We start from the raw sequence: 17,348 nt of genomic DNA, 5'->3' as shown, positions 1-17,348 counted from the left end.
AATTCATGAAGACAGAGCAAGCCAAGAGCAAAGGACCAAATTAAGAAGCACGATGCATGGCCTAAGCATGGCCTTAGAAATCAAGAATGCAGAGACTAGTGAACAATCCAGTCAGGATGGCTAATGGTGACCCCAAGAAACCAAAGGGCAAGATGTCTGCTTATGCCTTCTTTGTGCAGACCTGCAGAGAAGAACATAAGAAGAAAAACCCAGAGGTCCCTGTTAATTTTGCAGAATTTTCTAAGAAGTGCTCCTAGAGGTGGAAGACAATGTCTGGGAAAGAGAAGTCGAAATTTGATGAAATGGCAAAGGCCTATAAAGTACACTATGATCAGGAAATGAAGGATTATGGACCGGCTAAAGGAGGCAAGAAGAAAAAGGACCCTAATGCCCCCAAAAGATCACCGTCTGGATTCTTCCTGTTCTGTTCAGAATTTCGCCCCAAGATCAAACCCACCAACCCTGGCATCTCTATGAGAGATGTGGCAAAGAAGCTGGGTGAGATGTGGAACAACTTAGGTGACAGCGAGAAGGAGCTTCACAGCACCAAGGCTGCAAAGCTGAAGGAGAAGGACAAGAAGGACGTTGCCAACTATAAGTCTGAAGGCAAATGAGTTTTAAGTGGTTGGGTCCGGGACTCAAACTGTGGTTGATTACGTGGAAGTCCAGCCACATAACCGTTATGCCATCTGCTGGTTCTAACATGTGTTCTGTACCTTCAACAAATTATGTTTAAAAAATAATCAGTAGAGGGCCAAACAGTCGTGTAGTGGTTAAGGCAGCTAGATCCCACATGGGCAACCTTGCAGTTCAAATCTTGGACCAGTGGCCTGAAAACACACCAGGCATGTGTGTGTACATGCCCCAAATCCCAAGAGGAGAACGGAAGAAAAGGGGATTGTGGCATGGCCATCCCCCTGGGAGTAGTTTCTCACTCTCTCTTTCTCTCTCTGGAAAGGACATGTTTCCTCTGACAAAATTTTAAGAAGAAAGAAGAAGGGGAAAGAGAAGGAGAAGTAGGAGGAGGACAAGGAGAAAATGAAGAAGAAATGTCATAGAGAAATAAAAGAATGAATGTAAAAGACCAATCATATGGGACCAGCAGTTAGCATAATGGCTATGTCGCTGAACTCCCATGTAGTCGACCGCGGTTCAAGTCCTGGACCTGGTGGCTTAAACTCACGCCAGGCGCGTGTGCATGCATGCCCAAGATCCCGAGAGCAGAATAGAAGAGAAAGGATTGTGGCATGGCCATCCCCCCTGGGGGTGGTTTCTCGCTTTCTGTCTCTCTGTCTCTCTGGCAAGCACATGTGCCCTATAGCAAAAACCTCTTAAAAAAAAAAAGACCAATAATCTTATAGAAACAATAGGCATTGCTTGCAAGAAAAACAATGATGATTAGAATTCAAAGATTCCTTTTTAATATGACTTTTATGTAAGATTGGTGAGTATTAAAATATAAAATTATAACATGAATAAAATAACTATTATAACCATACATGCATATACTAATATTATATCATAATGAAATTGTTGTTATAACATAATAAAATATTATAATATTCCAACAGCCAGGCTCAGCAGAGGATGTGGAAAAGCCTGTGCCACTGGGTGGTGTAAATTGGCCCAGCTCTGTGGGGAGTAATATGGTGGAACAAATCAAAAGCCTTAAATATGTGCATGCCCTTTGCCATAGCACTTCCTGTGCTAGGAAGTTATTACAAGCAAATAATAATGGTTTCAAATTTATTTTACCTTTCCAAAGTAAACAATACACAAGAAGACCAAATTATTTACATTTAATACATTCTAGATTTTGTTTCTATAAATGTTTGAGACTTAATCAAGCAAGGATATGAAACTAATACACATATATTTAATAGAGTACAGTAGACCAATTCGTATCAAAGATTAGTTACAAGAAAGAGTGACAGAATAAACCTTCCATTATACGGTCTGTGTGGTAATGTCCTTGAAAATACTTCACAGTTGGCAGTGTGAGGTGTATTTGTGTCATGACCCATGCCCTAGGCTGGTTAGAGAGTGTTGAAAGTACCCTAATCAGGAAGCCTCATGTGAAGGTTGGCTGCATACACTCTAAGTTCTTGAAATAGTTACCTAATCTTCAGGGGGCCACTGCACTGTTAAATAGTGGATGTTAGAAATACTTTTTCATGTTCCAAAATGGGTAATAATCAAGATAAGCCTTGGCTAGAAAGCTTGTGTACATTCCACTGTTTGTGCTGGAAGGAGATGGGAGAGCTCAGCAAGACCAGCAGGATCAGGGGTGTAGGACAATGCCAAGTTTGCTAATCCTGAGTACTGAAAAGAGATCTGGTCACAGCATGACCGAGACGGAACCAGACAGATTGCCAGAGAACACCTCCCTCAGGCACAGGCAAAAGCACTTGCTTTATTAACAAAGAATTAATTAATCGAAGCCACCTTGGACAGCGTATGCCTGGTACGGTGACAGGTTTCATACAGGATTTAAAGACAGAAGTTTCCTCTGCTCTGGAAGCTCATAAGCTAGTAACATGTGAGAAAGTACAGACGCAAGCTCCAGAAAGCTACAGTCAAAGGTAGTCTTTATATAAATGGACAGGGAAGATATCTGAAAAGACAAGTTTCTTCTGGCTCTAATATTAGGGAAGATGTATTTATTTATTTATTTAATTTTTGAAGAGGTTTTTACTATAGGGTGCATGCACTCATCAGAAAGACAGAGATAGACAGAAAGTGAGGAATCACCCCCTTGGGGGATGGCCACACCTCAATCTCCTCCTCCATTCTCCTCTCGGGATCTTGGGCACGCACGCACATGCACCCAGCATGAGTTTAAGCCACTAGGTCCAGGACTTGAACCATGGTTGACTACAGGGAAGTCCAGTGACATAGCCATTACACAAACTGCTGGCCTGGAGGGAAGATTTTTATATAGAAGAATTGTTGATGTGAGTTTTAAAGGATGAGTGAAATTTAGGGAAGGGGCTAGCAGGTGGCGTAGTGGTTAAGGGCGTTGGACTCCTACATGGCCAACTGTGGTTTGAGTCCCAGACCTGCAGAAATTAAAGGAAGGGGAAAAAGTCATTCATAATCCCACCAACTGACTAATATATTTTTAAAAGGAAAAAACATTTAAAATATGCCACAGCAGGCTAGCAGAATAAGACCCTATACACCATAACACAGCTTTAATGATCGCTAATTTATGTTCACTCTTATTTGATCAATATCTCCACATAATGTTCCTCCTTTTCAAAGTTATTTCAAAGCACATCTCAGATATTATGTCATTTTTATTTGTAAATATTGCTATATGTATCTCTTAAAGGAAAAGACTCTTTTGGAAAACATAAGCACAGGGGTCTGGCAAGTGGTGTGGTGGCTAAAGGGTGCTGGACTCCCACATGGCCGAATGCGAGTCGAGTCCTGGGCCTGGTGGCTTGTGTTCTCACTTTCCCTCTTTCTTTCTCTTGCTCTTGTGCTCTTGCTCTGTCTCTGGTCAAAATTTAAATAAATAAGTAAAAGTAAATGAAATAATTCTTAAAAAAAAAAAAAAAAGGAGAGGGAACCAGCAATTAACGTAATGGCTATGTCGCTGGACTCCCATGTAGTCGACCGTGGTTCGCGTCCTGGACCCGGTGGCTTAAAACTCACGCCGGGCACGTGTACATGCGTGCCCAAGATCCCGAGAGGAGAATGGAGGAGAAGGGATTGCGGGGTGGCCATCCCCCTTGGGGGGTGATTTCTCGCTTTCTGTCTCTATGTCTCTCTGTCTGTCTGGCAAGCGCAAGCGCCTTATAGTGAAAATCTCTCCAAAAAAAAAAAAGAGAAAACATAAACCCAATTCCCTTGTGGGAATTATATATATAAAAATAGAATATTTATATGTAATTATTTATAAATATATGACAATATTTCTTTTAAAATGTTAACAATAATTAATTTTTAATAGTTTATTTACATTTCATCGTACATCTTTGTGAGGTACAGTGTGATTTTAAGGCATGCATGCAGTGTGCAGTAATCAGATCAAGGACATTACTAGAGTCTTCATTTTCTATAACAATATTCCTCAGTTTTCATGCTCAAATATCTGAAGATCTCACAGTAACCACATAGCATTTGTAATATGTCAAATGTCTTTATTTTTCTTGAAATGTGTTTGTTGAAGATGTCAGGTTATTTGTCCTGTAGAGTTTTCCACGGTATGCACTTGCTGTTTGCTTCCCCATGCTGGCAATTAACACCTTCTTTTGTCCTCTGTATTTTCTGGGCATTGATCTTTGGATCTAAATGCTTTCAGATTTAATCTTTTTCTTTTTTCAGAAAGAATTATGGATGATGGTGTGTTCTTCCATCAGGAGGGGCATATACTGTTTCAGCACCGATTGATGTGCAAAGCCTATATAGAAAAGCAATATTCTAGTTTCATCATTCTGTATTTATTTATTATATGTAGTACTTCCAAGAATATAAACTTCACATCTAGTATTTGGTTACTCATGGATACAATTCTTATAGAAAATGCATGATAAATGCTACTTCTTTCCCTTAAATTCGAGATATTTAAAATAATGAGTTGGTTTGGACAGGATTTTTTAGGGTGAATTGAACTCCAAGTAAAGATGTTGAGGTAGGTGTATTAGTTTGCTAGGACTTTATATATATATATATATATATATTATACATATGACATTATACATATTATATATTGGACATATTATATATAATGTATATATTTTACACATATAAATACATAGGGCAATATATATATATATGATATAACATGTGTGTTATATGTATATAATATTATATATGCACACAGATAGAGAGGGCCAACCTGTAGCCTGATAGTTAAGGCAGTTGGATCCTACATGGCTGATGGCATGGTTTGAGTCTCTGATCCAATAGCTTAAGAAATACATTGGGTGTGAGTGCATGCCCAAAATCCCAAAAGGAAGGAAAATGGAGGAGAAGAAATTGTGACATGGTCATACCCATACCCCATATGAGACAATGCTTTCTCACTTTCCCTCCCTCTTTCACCCTGTGTCTTTCTTCTGAGCACATGTACCCTCTAGCAATTAATAATAATAATAAAATATATAAGGAACTATATATATATGTGTGTGTGTGTGTGTGTGTGTGTGTGTGTGTGTGTATCCATATTTACATACAGATTTAGAGAGATTTATTATAAAAAATTGGCTCAGGCCAGTGGCACAGGTGGTTGGGTGCCTCTGCCCAATACTGAAGCCATGTTGGAAAACCCTAGGCTCGCATCACAGGCTGACCTGAATATGTTGGGCACCCTCATGGTGCACCTGTGATGCTGGCTGGCTGCAGGGCAGGGGCATTGTGGATCACAGAGTGGTAAGACTCTGTGAAGGATTCCTCCTCCCCCCCACATGCCATGAAAGAAAAAAAAAATCTTTAAATATAAGAGAAAGAAATTCATTCACACAGTTATGGAGGCTGAGTCCCAAGTCTGCAGTCAAAAACTGCAAATTGAGGGGAGCTGTCTGCATAATTCCCATTCTGTCAAGGCCAGGAGAACCAACGGTGTAAATTATACTCTGAGGCTGAGTCTGAAAGCAGGAAGTGACTGATAGGGGATTGAGGACAATCAGAGAATGAATTCTCTTTTCAGCCTTTTGTTCTATTCAGAGCTTCAGCAAATTGAATAAGGTCCACCCACACTGAGGAGGGCAACCTGCTTTACCCAGTCTACCAATCCTACTATTAATCTCATCCAGACATGCTCTCATGGACACACCCAGAATAATGTTTTACCAAATATATGGGCACCCTGTGCGTCAGTCAAGTTGGCACATAAAAATAACCATCACAGGTTACCACAGAGTACCATAAACTGGATGGCTTAAACCACAGAAATTTATTTGTTCACAATTGTGGAGGTTAGGAGTTTAAGACCTCTCTCCTTAGCTTGAAGGCAGTCATGGCTGTCTTCCTGTGGTGTCTTCACATAGTTTTTCTGTGTGTGCTTGTGTCCTAATTGCTTCTTACAAGGACACTAGTCAAATTGGACTGGAGTTCACTCTAATGACATCATTGAACCTTAATTATCTCCAAAACATAGTCATTGTATGAAATATTGCAGTTTTAGGATGTCAACATGTGAATTCTGGAGCAGAGAAAGGACACAATTTAGCCCACAGAAAGAGGAAAGACCAGTGCAGAGAGGCAAGGAAAAGAAGTCTAGAAGAATCCCAGGCGCCCTGAGAACTTGTGGGAAACTAACTTGGGGGAGTAAGTCAGAATTGTGGAGAAACGTTAGCTACTTTTGTCTTCAGAAGGAAATAAAATTATTTTTTTTTTGTTTTTTGAGAGGTTTTCGCTATAGGGCGTGTGCGCTCGCCAGACAGACAGAGAGAGACAGAGAGACAGAAAGCGAGAAATCACCCCCCAGGGAGGATGGTCGCGACGCAATTTCTTCTCCATTCTCCTCTCGGGATCTTGGGCACGCACGCACACGCGCCCGGCGTGAGTTCTAAGCCACTGGTTCCAGGATGTGAACTGCGGTCCACTATGTGGGAGTCCAGCGACATAGCCATTACGCTAACTGCTGGTTCCCCAGAAGGAAATAAAATTCTTGACATTAGTAATTTACAGGGCAGTTCTCACCATTCATTAAATTTTGTGTCTGCTCCCTTGTCTATACAATGGGGATAATAACGATAGTACCTCCTTTATAGAATTGTGATGATCGTTAAATTAATTAATAGAGCTCCTCTGGTACTAATAAGTACTATATAGCTGTTTACTAAATGAGATAAATAAATTTAAGCATCATGCCTATGCAATATGCAAAAAACCGGGTAAGACAAAGAGGGGACGCTATATCCTCATTTTACAGGTAGAGAAAGTGAGACCCGGGACCAGCAGTTGGCATAATGGCTAGGCCGCTGGACTCCCATGTAGTCGACCGCAGTTAGAGTCCTGGACTCGGTGGCTTAAACCCACACTGGGCACGTGTGTGTGCGTGCCCAAGATCTTGGAAGGAGAATAGAGGAGAAGGGATTATGGCATGGCCATCCCCTCCGGGAGTGATTTCTCTCTGTCTCTCGGTTGTGCTCTTAAGAAAAACCCTCTCCCTAAAAAAAAAAAAAAAAAAAAAAAAAAGAAACTGAGACCCATTGAGGCTGTGACTTACTCAAGGTCACAATGACAGGGAACAACAGTGGTCTTTAGCCCAATATTTTTTCTACCTATTAGTTGGCACCTTTCATCAATGTAAAAATCACCACCATGCCATGTATATATCAGAGCCATCTCTGTAAAAATACCGGAGCACGTGGCTAGGGTGGGAACCATTTGCCAGAGGCTGGCTCCAGGGCAGTTGCTCCGTGGTCCTGCCGGTGGTGGTCATAGTGTCCTTTTGTCCCTTTTAAACATTTTTATTGAATCCACAATAGTCCTTTGGACCCAGCCTGGATCAGCACAGATATTTCCCATCATATCGGAAAAAGACATTGTTAAGATAACTTTGACCATAATGACTTTTACTCGTCCCTTGATACTGTCTAAGTATTTTTCAATTCAGCATAAAGACATCAGTACTGAGTTCTGACCTGGTTAGAGGCTGGCTTCTCCCCGGCTGAACCCAGCACACAAACCGTAACAGATGTTTCTCTTTAAGGTTTGTGGGAACCTTGCTATCTGCCTCCACCCAACATCTTTCCCTCCGAGAAAGTAAGCCAGCAAGGTTGATCTCTGGAGTCTCCAAGGCTAGCCTCCCATAGTGACTGGAATAGCTCAAGGCAAGATTGTCTACTGTCAGACTCAAGCAACAAACACGAAACTCTAGAACCAGATTTGCTCCCTCTCACACACAAAGGCACCATGCTATGTTTTGCAGCTCTTTGAAGCCTTCGGAAACCACGGAAGAAAGAAGAGTCAAAATCAGAAACAGTGAACAACTTGAAAAGCGCACAGCACTGATGGGTTCTCGCCCTTCCACAGTGAGCCCGGTTAAACAGGCTTCCACGTGTCTCTCATGACACTGCGTTTGTTGGATAACAAAGAATTGCTGCATAAAATTGGCATTGTAGTTCAAGTTCATTTTGCAGGAAGGACACATCAATGCAAACCCTTCATTGAGAACCGATTTATAAAGAACAGAGGAAAGGACTTGTATTTGTTTGATTTCTAAGATAATTGCCAACAACAAAAGCTACAATACATGGTGAGGGCTTTATTTGTCTTCAGATATTAAATTTTTCTCTTTATTCATGATAGAGCATGTGCACACAAGGGGAACATGCACCCTCCGCTGAGCCCGATCCCGCTGTAATCCCCCTGCCCCAGTTCTCCATCCAGGAGAGCTTGGGCAGCTGCACAGGTGCCTGGCATGTCTTAGGTGGACTGCATTGGGGATTACAACTTTGGTTGCCATGGGGTCCAGCTTCTCTTTGAGCAATACATTACCCCTGTGCTGTGGAGCTGGCCCCCTTCTGACTCTTTGGAAAGGAGTCCTCCAAATGGTAATGCTCCAGCAGAGAAGGACCTATAATTAGGAACAAAAAACACATGTGCAATTCTTTAACTGATCAAGTAAATAGATGAGAAAGAAGTTTTTGAGAATGTGGAGGAGAGTTTAGAGATAAGACTGATAAGTGGCCCATTGGAAGAGACAATGGCGATGAGGCTGTGGGACTTATAGCAGGAGGAATGCCCTGAAATCACTCTCAAACCATCAGAGATGAGCTATTATTACAGAATGAAAGCACTTTTCTTTGTGTAATAAAAGCCTACATAGTAGGCTTGTGTGTTAATTTGAGAACTTCAAAACTGATGAAAGTTGATTGGATTGGCTCTTCCATTTTCTTGCCCCAGGCACCTCCTTTTCCTGGGTTTGCCAATTCACAGAACCAGCAGGATGAAAGATGAAGCTCTTATACATATGGTAAAAGACACTGCACTGGGACCAGCAGATGGCGTAATGGTTATATCTCTGAACTCCCATGTAATGGCTATGTCTCTGGACTCCCACGTGTTCGACTGTGGTTTGAGTCCCAGACACGGGGGCTTAAAACTCATGCTGGGTGTGTGTGCATGTGTCCCTAAGATCCTAAGAGAATGGAGGAAAAGGGATTGCAGCGTGACTATATCCCCTGGGGGGAGGTGGGGTGATTTCTCACGTTCCATTTCTCTCTGTCTTTCCAGTGAGAACATGTGCCCTATAGCAAAAATCTCTCTCTCTCTCTCAAAAAAAATAAAAAAAGAAAAAAAAGAAAGAAAGACACTGTATTAGAAATGAGGTACAAACTACAAAACTGAAAACCAGGCAAAGCTTTGCAGGTCCTGTTTAAACATTTACAGTTGACTCAAAAATATGTCACACCTGTGACCAGTCTGGACCTAAGCCACTTGCATGGTACTTTAGAGGCACGTGGCCTCGGATAGCCAGTTCCATTTGCAATAAACTGGCATTACTTGTAGGTGTGGGCATGTGTCATGCATGGGGGCGTAAAATGAATTCTGATGAGCTGTTGTGGCCTTTGAACCAACCCTGTGCCTGCACTTGTGCTCCTCAAGCCAACTGATGTTAAGGGAGTCCACACTCACAAGCAGGAAAGAAGACTTTCTTACCATGCTTTGCAGCGTAAGAACTTCCAGAAAACACCAGCTTGGAAAAACCAAAGGTGTTTCCTTTGATTAAATGTTTCAGAATCATCTGAGGACTATTTGCTGTACCATGTTAAACTCTTATAAATGTATTGGGAAATTTGCAAAAAATAGAGATCTCAAGACTCAAGAAAGAAGGATTTTTATGCTCTTGTGGATCCTATCACACACCGAGAGCACTCAGTATAGAGAACACGTCTAAACAAGTGGGCTTCCAGTAGTGCCAGAGAAACCAAGTCTGTTGCTTAGTGTTTAAAGAGGGAAAGAAAGCTCACTGTCCTTTTCTCTCAAGCTTGAATAAGGCTGATCCGTGTACAGTAAGGGTATATTTGGTATCATTGTTTGAGCTATGTTCAGCTTTATTCTGAAACAGATTTGAAGTTGAACAAGTAAAATACCTTCATTCATTGATATGATGGGCACTGATATAATGGAAAGAAAGCAGTACAATAGGTAAGCATCAGTTATTCCTTATGGTTATTGATTCATAGTAGGAATGATATGCGAGACAAAGAGCTGGGGGTGACAACGACTTGACAGTCATCACTCTGGCCTTTGAGGAGCACAGAATCAATGCAGAGGCACACTTGAGCTGCAGCAGATGAATATCTGGAGAGACGGGGAAGGAAGGATTCAGACTGTGGGGAAGCAGGTGGAACAGGGTGGGTATTTGCTGCTGCAGCTGCTATCTCGGTGGAGACTGCACACAGAACACACTGGCGCTCTTTCCCAGGGTTACTGAGCAAGAACATAGTAACAGCAGTTATAATTGTTCAGTTATATATATATATTTTTTCAGCAACTCCATGAGAATTGGATACTATCAATATGTATTATTATTTCTGATTTACACATGGTAACGTTAAGACTTAGAGAACCTGAGAGTCTTGGCAAGATGGTGAGCTTGTCAGAGGTAGGAGATAGGACATGAAGCCAAGTTCTATTTATTAATTTTTTTTTTTTAGATTTTTGCCATAGGGCATGTGAGTTCACAGGAGAGAGAGAGAAGAAAAGTGAGAAATCCCACCCCCACCCCCGGGGGACGGCCACACTGCAATCTGTTTTCCTTCATTCTTGAGATTTGAGGCACACATGTATATGCGCCTGCTGTGATTTTTCAAGGCACCGACTGAGAAGTCAGCCATGTAAGAGTCCAGCATCTTAACCACCACACCACCTGCTGGCCCCACCACACCACCTTCTGGCCCCAAGGCCAAGCATTTTGAATACAGAGGTCCTACTCTCAACCTCTAACCCATGCTAATGCCATCACTTCTACAATAGAAAGAATAGCAACTTCAGGATTCCTGGTCCCATAGGAGAATAGTAAGAGGATGGTGAAGATGGTAATGAGTTATTCCAATGAGTGTCTGCCCTACCCTCACAAGACATAATCAGATCATTCAGTTATACCATATATATATTTAACTTTCTTTCTTTTTTTCTTCCATGAGAGAGAGAGAAACAAACAATCCCCCCACCACCCAACAGGGTCCTCATACCTCACAATCTACCCCCTGCTTTAGTTCAGATCATGAGCACATGTGTGTATTCCAGGCATGCACAGCAAGGCCTCAGAACACAAACTCAAGATCTTCCCTGTGAGGGTCCAGTTGCATTTCTACTGGGCCACTGCTTGGTCCCTCAGTTACCATATTTTATATTGCTTAGAAGAGTGTATAAATGAGGAAAAAGAAAAAAGGAGGCAACTATATGTACAGAGCATAAAAATGAAAATTAAATATGTGTGTAAGGGTATGTTGGGGGGGTAGCAGATGATGTAACAGTTACATCACTGTCTTCCACATGACCCTACTGTGGTTCAAGTCCCAGACTTGTGTGTGTGCCCAAGATCCCAGGAGGACACTGGAGGAGAAAGGATTGCAGCATGGCCATCCCCCCGGGAGGTGATTTCTCACTTTCCTTTTCACTATTGCTGTCTCTCTCTTTCCAGTGAGCACACATCCCCTAAGGTGAAAACCTCTTTAAAAAGAAAAAAAGAGTGTGTCTGGGTACATATATGTGTATACACACACACACATATTAGGTTGTTGGAAAAATCATGACATTTTTCTGTTTTTCTATGCAAAAATGTGTCATGACTTGTCCAATAAACCAATACATATCAGTAGAAAATCATGTCTGGTTTATGCCTATCAACATTCTGATTTTATGCTCACAGAAAATGTATCTTTTGTGTTCTACTTTTGAATCCATTAACAATCAACATAATATTGGCAGGACACCTAATTACAAGTTTTTTTTTTTTGTTACATACATTAATCCATTTATTGTGAGTTAGTGATGTTCCAAATGTCTATGGAGCTTCTACTGGTCTTTCAATTCCTTCAGTCTTCTGATGGTGGACTTCACTGTGACAGCCGAAGTGATGGTGTAGGTCCAGGCACCACCGCCTACCATTTTCATGCAGGAACCACAGTGCCAGATCCCCACAGCCTGTCTCTTCATCTTAGTTTTGCAACAGAAGGAGCAAGTGTCCTCAGCATGCTGGCTTATTTCAATTTTCTTCACCATTTTCCAGAGGGAGGCACCATAACGGTCCTGTATTTACCAAAGATGCCGACCTTCTTGGTGCATTTAGCCATATCATCGCCAATTAGGTCCCAGCCCAGAAAGGAAGACCTAATTAGAAGTTTTCTAAACAATCACTGAGTTTAATACAGGGCACATAGTTGGCATATTTATAGATTGCAGATACATATTTATAGATTACCAAATATTAACTATGAATTAGAGGGTTTTTTCTTTTTTTTTTAAGAATTATTTAATTCAATTTAACTTAATATATTTATTTATTTTTATTTGACCAAAGAGGGACAGAGTGAGAGAGAGGAAGAGAGAAAGTGAGAAACAAGCTGTCAAGTCCGGGACTTGAACTATGGTTGGCTATGTGGGAGTCTAGCGCCCTTAACCACCACACCACCTGCCAGCCTCTGAATTTGAGTTTTATGTGGTGCAATGTCTCCATTGGATATTTCCTAAGCGCCTAGTAATGGCAAGTATTAGATGGAAAAACAAAAGAAAAGGGAACACAAATAAAAGCCACTTTTGGCTTTCATTTGTTCATTATTTTGATCTATACATGTTCAACTTCTAGATATGCTGGCAGCTGAAGGGGAGAAGCAAGAGGCTGGAAGACTAGTAAGTAGATACCAGCCTTGCCATTGTGGTTGGTGAGGCATTAACCTCTGCACCTACCATTTGCATACTTCCTTGCAATTTAATGGAATACTTTTCCCATTCTCTCTCTCTCTCTTTTCTTTTTTAGGTTTTTGCCATAAGGTACATACATTTGCCAGAGAAAGTCAGGAAGAAATTGAGAGACGAAAAGTGAGAAATCACCTCCCGGGGGGATAGCCACACCACAATCTCTCTCTCTCTCTCTTTTTTTATTTCAAGAAAGGCAGTTTTAGCTTTAATAAATAAAAAAAAAATGTTAAAAGAACTTTGCTTAATACTTAAAGCCAGGAAACAGGTTAGGGTATTCTGTTTGAATAGTAGGTACATAGACCTGTCCACAACTTAAGAAAAGACAAAAGTCCTTAACACTGGAAAACAAAGCATACAAGGTCAGTAATGTTTTAGTCAAGACATAAAATTCTATTTCACCAGTTTAAGCTCCTGTACTTTATCTTCTGCTGTGGTCTGATCTCTCTTTTTAAATTCGGAAGATAACATTCAACTCTTTACTGTCCCTACAATTAAGCTGGTCATTAACTTAGGTGTTTTAGAACTCTTATTTCTGTGTGTCTGACTTTAGTTTTCCTGGGATAGCACTCCCTTCAGAACTTCTTAGAGAGCTGGTCTGGTATTGGTAAATTCTTTCAGATTTTATTTATCTGAGAATGTTCTTGTTTTCTCTTCCCACATGAAGCATAATCTTGCCGTGTATAATATTCTTGGTTGAAATTGTTTCTCACTTAATGCTTTGAATATATTTTCCCATTCTTTTCTTGCTTGTATTGTTTTTGATGAAAAGTCTGCTGTTAGCTTGATGGGATAACCTTTGTAGATAACATGACATTTCTCTCTTGCTAATCTTAGTATCTTGTCTTTGTCTGTGGTTTTGGTCATTCTGGCTATAATGTGTCTTAAAAAGATCTTCATGGGTTGATCCTATTTGGGGTCCTTTGTATTTCTTGAGTCTGGATCTTTGAATGCCTCTCTAGCTTTGGGAAGTTTTCTTCCAGCATTTCATGGAATAGAATGTCAATGCCCTTGTGAGTGTCTTCACCTTCTGGGATACCAATTATCTGGATGTTTGGACATTTAATGTTATCTAGTATTTCTCATATATTATTCTTATTTTTGGGGCTATTTTCTCAGTCTTCATGGTGGATTTTACTAGTCCAGTGATCCTGTCTTCTACATCTGAGATTTGATTTTCTGTATAATCTAGTCTGCTTTTAGTACTTTCAAAGGAGATTTTTGGCTTCCTGTATTATAGCCTTCATCTCCAACAGTTCCATTTGACTCTTTTTTATACTGTCTATTTACTCTTTCAGCTCTCACAAGAAATTCCTCACTTCCTGGGACTCATCAGCTTGGTTCTTCTGGTGTTCATTGTCCCTCTTCTCTTCCATCTCTGTTAGTTTTGTCATTATGAATACTCTAAATTCTTTATTAGACATTTCCATGATTTCCATTGTATTGTCTGTGAATGAAGAGGAGTTATTCTTTTCCCTAGGGGCTGAGGTATTTTCTTGATTTTGCATATTTCTTGTAACCCTGTGGTGATTTCTAGTCATCTGATGGGTTACCCATTTCTTCCTAAATTCTAGATCAATCTGAGCAATCAGAGGCTCACAAGAGGATGTGTCTGCAAACTCTTTGGTGTTGCGTTTTTCTCCCATTGTGACACAGATTCAGTTGGAGTTGAAGCATATGAGGACCCAGAGAGTATTCAGATTTAGTAACTTTTCATTTATACTTGTCTAGACACTCAGTAGGTAGAAGCAGGGTAGATTCTCAGCAGGACATCTTCATTGCTCCTATCTCTGAAATCACTAGATCTCAGCTCTCATGGTGGACTCAATCTTTTTCTGGCCTTCCCTTTCTATTTCCATGAATCAAATTTTACTGTAAAATTTAGTCTGGTCTTACCATAGTTGTTGCTATGCCTAATAAACATACCTAAGACTGTTTTCCTTTACACATTTTGAATTTTTGGATGTAAGATGATTTCTTTAGCACAAAGAGATGAGTTCATTTTAGAAAAAACAATGTTCTAAATAAAAGCAAAAGATGCATTAAAATTCTGAAAAGCTTTATGTGACTAATACTCATGTAATTGACACAGTGCATTATAGTAATAATGTACTATAGCAAGCAATATGCAGATTCAGAATAAATAACAAGCTCTTTAGCTAGAAAAGTAAAATAACTGCATAACAGACCATCTTTTGACACTGGCTGTGGAATTTGAATTTTAAGAGAATTGTTGCTTCTTTAATACTATTTAGAGTGGTGCTCTAAAGTTTGTGGAGAAAGTGATTTGTATCAATTTTTTAAAAAAAAATTATTTTATTTACTATTATTATTATTTTTCAATTTGCTATAGGACATGTGTGCTCACCAGAGAGGGAAAGTAAGAAAGCAAGCCACTAGGTCTGTGACTCTAACCATGGTTGGCCATATGGGAGTCAGCACCTTAACCACCACGCCAACTGCTGGCCCCAATTTGTATCAATTTCTAAGTTCTTTTAAGTTCTTTCAAAATGCTTTTTTAAATTTATTTGTTAAAATTATACATATAAGCCAAGAACAATAATTCCAATTATTAAGAATATATTTTAGGGGGCCAGCAGGTGGTGTGGTGGTAAAGTTGCTGGGCACTCCCACATGCCTGACCAGTGTTTGAATCCTGGACCTAGTGGCTTGCTTTCTCACTGTCTCCCGCTTGCTCTGTCCTTCTCTGGTCAAATTAAAAATAAATAGTTAAATAAAAAATAATTATTTCAAAAAAATTAAAAAGAAGACATTCTGTATCAGAGAATAGTATTTTATGGTTCTGTATGTTTTAGAAATCACCAAAGAATTTAATATAAGTATATATCAAATTATATAGATTGTTGACTCAGCTGCAGTGACACTGTATTCTCCAGGCTGGGACCATATGGGAGGACTGGGTTTGATTCCTGGTCCCACAAAGGCTGGGATGGTGGCACACCTCTAGTTCCAGCTGGGAAGCTGAGGCAGGAGGATCATGACATTGTGAGATCCTGCCTATAAAAAAAAGAAAAAAGAAAAAAGAAAAAAAGTGGTACACATTGCCAACATGAGAGGGAGGGGAACAATTGCATTTAAATCTGGCACTGTAGTCCATTCCTCTTTTGCAAAGTCAACCATGCTAGCAGACATATTCACTCATTTATCACATATTTTTTTGAGTGCTTACTATTATGTTTGGAGTCAAAGGTAAGTAAGACAAGGTCCTAGCCCTCAGTGAATGCATAATCTCACAGGGGGTTCCAAACACGATAACCAGTGTGGACGTGTCAGAGGTACTTTAGTGGTGGTGATTATCAGCAAGGTTGGCACGCAGGAGAAGAGGCTAAGTCCAACCAGAAAGTGGGCAGATGCATTGGCAGAAGGAAGATAGAAGTCAGGAAAATAAGTCCAAAAGTTCATGGAAAATACGTATTATGAAAAATTACTTGTGGATTTCAAACTCTTTTTTTATATCAAAACAAACTCATGTTTTAATTCCATCTTTCTGTGAACTTTTTTTTTTAAAGAGAGATTTTTGCTATCGGGCACATGTACTTGCTGGAAAGACAGAGAGAGACAGAGACAGAAAGCTAGAAATTACCCCCCTGGGGGGATGGCCATGCCCCAATCCCTTCTCCTTCATTCTCCTCTTGGGATCTTGAGAATGCATGCACATGTGCCTGGTGTGAGTTTGAGTCACAGGATCCAGGACTCGTTCCATGTTTGACAACATGGAAGTCCAGCAATGTAACCATTATGCCATCTGCTGATCCATCTGCAAACTTTTTTTGAAGTCCCCTATTATAGAGAGAAAATTTCTGAATTATGATAGTTCCAGTTCCCATTTCAACCAGTATGGAATGGGCATTATGGAGAGTTTAAACATTATATATTTTCATTTTTTGCTAGAGGGCAAGCATGCTCACTGGAGGGAGACAGAGCAAGGGAGAAGGAAGGTGAGACTTCGACTCCATGGGAGAGGGTGAACCTGAAATCCATTCTCCACCATTTCTCATCTCAAGCTTTTGGGCATATACACACATGTGCCTGGTCAGTTTTTTAAGCCATTGGGCCAGGACTCGAACCTCACAATCTGCCACATGAAATCCAATTACCTTAACCACCATGTCACCGGGTGGCTGGTTTAAACATGTAAAACTGCCTGGGACACTCAGGAAGATGTCAGCATAGTGCAGTAGGGTAGCTTTTCCGTCCTTCAGTTACCGCATAGAAGATCAACTGCAAATGGGAAGAGAGAGAACAGGATTTAGTGGGGAAAGGTACTGGGTCTGTGGGCTGGGGGTGGGGAGTGAGCAGGCACTGAGGATGAATCACTAAGTGCACTCGCCAGCGTGGCCCAGAGCTCCAGGATGCTGAAGTTGCCTCTAGCCAAGTGCCATGTAGTTGCATGAGAGGCTTTTTGGCTTCCAGCCTCAGGGAGAGCAGTGATCTCACACTTGTCC

The 17,348-nt window shown here is 40.6% G+C and overlaps 1 pseudogene; it reads left to right on the top strand.

The window, feature by feature from the left end:
• Nucleotides 1-109: 109 nt before the first annotated feature.
• On the top strand, nucleotides 110-614 carry LOC102496302 (high mobility group protein B3 pseudogene; annotated as a pseudogene).
• The last annotated feature ends 16,734 nt before the right edge of the window (nucleotides 615-17,348 follow it).

This window comes from Tupaia chinensis, unplaced genomic scaffold, assembly GCF_000334495.1.
Source record: "Tupaia chinensis unplaced genomic scaffold, TupChi_1.0 Scaffold000012_1, whole genome shotgun sequence".
Taxonomy (NCBI): Eukaryota; Metazoa; Chordata; class Mammalia; order Scandentia; family Tupaiidae; genus Tupaia; species Tupaia belangeri.
The sequence above is the reverse complement of the archived record's forward strand: the minus strand, read 5'-3'. Positions and strand labels throughout refer to the sequence as shown.